A 4,421-nucleotide genomic window follows, 5' to 3' on the forward strand; every position below is an offset into this window, starting at 1 on the left:
GCTCAAAGTGAAGAACAAGGGTTGGAGTAAGGGACTTATGTAGTAGAACCCCTGCCTAGAATATTAGAGGTCATCAGTTTGAACTCTCCTACTGCCAAATCCATCAGTATTCCTTTAGAGAAAGAGTTATAGCTGTGTATTTCAATTTCATTGTGATGCTATAACAAAATTCATTAAGACTGTAAGAAAGCCCCCATTTGACCACAGGTGTGCATTGTAGGAAAAAAGATAGATCAATAAAAACAAATTCAAATAGTCTGAGACTCTTACACAAGTTCTGGACATCATTTTCTCTTGGGCTGCTGCTGTGCAGGCCCAATATTTGATCTGAAGTGAATCTTGGAATTACAAATGTTAAAACCCAACGTCTAGTAACCTCTAAATGGTCTGTGTAACTCCTTAGTTCTCATACCTGACACTGTGACTTAGTGGGAAAGGCAGAGGGCTGATTCCCAGCTATTGGAGACTTCTTCTATAGTGGACAATGAGCTACCATCTTCAGTCATGTGGTTCCATCACAGACTTGGTTCAGGTCTTTGAACCTGAATGTAGAAGTTTGAATCTCCATAGTGTGAATTGGAAATTTGGCCTCTTAGTAAGATAGGTTTGGAGGACCTTGGGTGACTCTCTTTTTAATAGCTTCCCCTTTGTGCACATTTGGTTTAGATGCAGGGATACATAACTAACTAGTAGGAGTGGTCACCCTATGGTAGAGCAAGAGAGCCACAGGAGAGGGACAGAGATCAAACTCATGACATCTGCCATTTTATGCTGCTTGAATTGACATGTTCTGCATGAATTTTAGTAATTCAAGAATAAAAACTATGGGTTGGGAAGGTGGCTCAGTGGTAGACTGCTTGCCTTGCATGCATGAGGCCCTGGGTTTGATTCATCAGCACCACATAAGCAGAAAAATGCCCGAAAGTGGCGCTGTGGCTCAAGTGGTAGAGATCTAACCTTGAGGTGAAGAGCTGAGAGACAGCACCCAGGCCTGGAGTTAAGGCCCACGACTGCCCCCCCCCCAAAAAAGAATAAAAATTAACATTACATATAGATTTTTAATTGCCTCTTTGCTTCTGACAAAAAGTAAAAGTAAAAATGAATTTAAATGGAAAGGAAGAGCAGGGAAAAGGAATGAAGCAATGATCATGGACAGCTCCTGAAGTCCAATCTGGAGGCTTTATTTACCAACAATGGAGAATAAAATGAAACTATGTAACAAGAAAGGGCCATATATTTATGAGATCACAATGGTTTTCTGATATCAACCCACATGCCACATTTGAAATAGAATGAAATAAGAGAATAGGTATTTACAATGTGTCTATGACATCACAATGACAATAATGTCATAATGATATGAGGTCATTGTAAATTGGTGATGTTGCAAGGAGGTTATGATGTCATAATGAATATGTGTTGTCACACTGGTGATGGGTTCACAAAGGGTTTGTGATGTTACAATGGCATATATGAATACAATTGTCATGTGTTCACAATGAGGATATGGGTACACATAGGGATTGTGATGTCACAAATGCCATATGTGTTTTGAAAGATACTTAGGGGTCATGATAGCTTTATGATACACAATTGTGATGAGGTTACAATGGGTTTTTGATGTCATGATGTTTTTGTAATATCTTAAACACATGTCCAAATTCAATTGCTACTATTTCACAATGAGCACACAAGTTCACAGAAGGAGCTTGAAATCCTAATGGACAGGAATTTTTTTTAATGTTTGAGGTCATATTAGGTTTGTGAACACACAATGGGACAGTGATATCACCATGGCAATGTCAACTCACTACATCATGTCAAAATATTGTTTTGATGTCACAATTAGTTGATGATGCCACATTGGTGATGATGTCACAAAAGATTGGTGATGTCACAATATGTTGGGCATGTCACAATGACATAATGGTTCTCAATTGTCTTTAACTTACAATGAGTATATAAGTTCAAAAAGGTCTGTGATTTCTCCAAAAATATGTGTTGCACAAATATATTGAAATCCTACAAGGTTTGTGATGTCAGAATTTGGCACAATGGTTATGACATCTGGCAGTGTGATATCACCATGGTCATGATGTCACTGGGAATTTGTTATATCACATGTCATATGTGAAATCTAATGTGGTCGACAACAGATTATGAGGACAAAAAGGCCTAACGTATCAGAATTGCTGCATGTCACAAAAGTTATGATGACAGGATAGATTTGTGATGTCACAGTGGGTTAGTAATATCACAATGGCAATGTGATGTACAAAGGGATTGTGATGTCACAATGGCTATGAATTCAAGATTTGTTTATGATATCAACATACGGGCCACATCTGAAAGAGAATGATGAGATCACAGAAAAGGCATTCATAATGTGTCTATGATGTCATAATAACAATGTGAAGTTATAATTCTATCATATCATTTTAGTTTTGTGATTTCACAATGAGCACACAGTGTCAAAAAGACAATGTGATATCACAATTATGATAATCTCACAAACTGTTTTTGATGTTAAAATGTCATGTCTGATTCTCAATTATTTCACAGTGGGGATTTGGGTACACAAAGGGACTGTGATGTCACAAAGCTATGTATTTTTTTCAAAGGATATAAGAGGTCATAATAAATTTGGGAGGTCACAATGTGATCCTGGTGTCAAAAGAGCAATGTGATGTCACAATGGGTTTGTGATGTCACAGTGGTGATGAGGTCACAATGGGTTAGTTATTTCACAAGTTTGTAATATCACAATTTTTGTTCAATTTCAATTGTTCCTAGTGCACCATGAAGACACTGTAATAACCATCAGTGCCCCTATAATCCACGGGAACAGATAGCCATCATGGCCTCCTGGTCTGGACCACCAGAGAGGGGAGTGCATGCCGTTGGAGGGGGCAGGACATGCTGCTGAAGGAGATAGGATGTCAAGCCTCAAATGGTGGGCTGCCAAGAAGTGATTGTGCATGGACATTTGGGAAGTGATGATTGAAAACTGTTATGCAAGAAACATATTGCAGTGGGGAAAGGGTACAGCCTATATTTAGGCTGCATGTTCAGAGCAACAGAAGGGGAGAGAAAAAGGGGAAAGGCATGGAAGAAAAGAAGTTATGAGACTGCAGGAGGGTAAAGACCTGGGAGGAGAGGAAATTGAGGGAGAGCAGGAGGTGAAGAATGGCAGCTGACCATCTGGATAAGGCAGGCAGGCCTATCAAGAGTAGAGCAGCCTGAAGAAAAGAAAGGAATGGTGGCAGGAAAAAATGAAAAGACCTGAAATATAGGACAGGTCTGAAAAGGAGGATGAAGAGAAAGTAAAAAGCCTTGTCTTTTGAAGTGTGTAACTTTAGAGATCATTATTTTGTGGGTTGGTTGTTTGAAGACTAATTAACAAATGGCTGGGCTGCTCTTTGGATGTCTGAGGGTTCATGGTTGAGGCTGCAATTAGCTCTGGGCATGCAGCCCAGGTCAAGGTAGTCGCTTGTTACAAAATTTCTGAGGACAAGACAGATTTGTGAGTTACATTGCATTAATGATATCACATTATCAATATGAGGTCACAAAGGGATTGTAATGTCACAAGGGTGATGTGGGCACAATGGGTTTCTGAAATCAACCGATATGCCACTTTTGAGATAGAATGAAATCACAGAATAGGCAATCACATTGTCTCTATGACTTCACAATGAAAATGTGATGTCATGATGCTATGATGTCATTGTCATTTTGGGATGTCATAATGGGCCGATGGTATCATTACAACAATGTGATCTCATTCTGGAGATGATGTCACAAAGCATTTGTAATGATACAATGGCGTGTCTGATGTCAGTTGTCTTTTGTTCACAATGAGGATATGGTTACCCAAAGGACTGTGATGTCACAAACACCATGTGCTTTTTCAAAGGTGCTAAGAAGTCACAACCGGTTTGGGATGTCACAAGGTGATATTAATATCACTGTGGCAATCTGATTTCACAATGGGATTGTGATGTCGCAGTGGTGATAAGATTACACTTGGCACAACTGTAATGAGTCTTAACAGGTTTGTGATGTCACAATGTGACTCAGTGGTCATGACATCTGGCAGTCTGATGTCACAGTGGTCATGATGTCACAGTGCATTTCTGGTATCACATGTCATACCTGAAGTATTATGAGTTAAAAAATTTATGAGCTCAGAGAGGCCAGAGATCACACTGGCAGCATGTCAAAACATTTATGAGGATAGGACAGTTTTGTGATATCACAGGGTGTTAGTGATATCATAATGGCAATATGGTGTCATCAAGGTATTGTGATATCATAATGGTTATGTTGTAACAATGTCTTTCTGATATCAACCCACCTGCCACATTTGAAATAGAATGAAATCACAGAATAGGCATTCCAATGTATCTGTGATATCACAA

This window comes from Dipodomys spectabilis, unplaced genomic scaffold (genome assembly GCF_019054845.1).
Source record: "Dipodomys spectabilis isolate Male_0828 unplaced genomic scaffold, ASM1905484v1 ptg000571l, whole genome shotgun sequence".
Lineage (NCBI taxonomy): Eukaryota > Metazoa > Chordata > Mammalia > Rodentia > Heteromyidae > Dipodomys > Dipodomys spectabilis.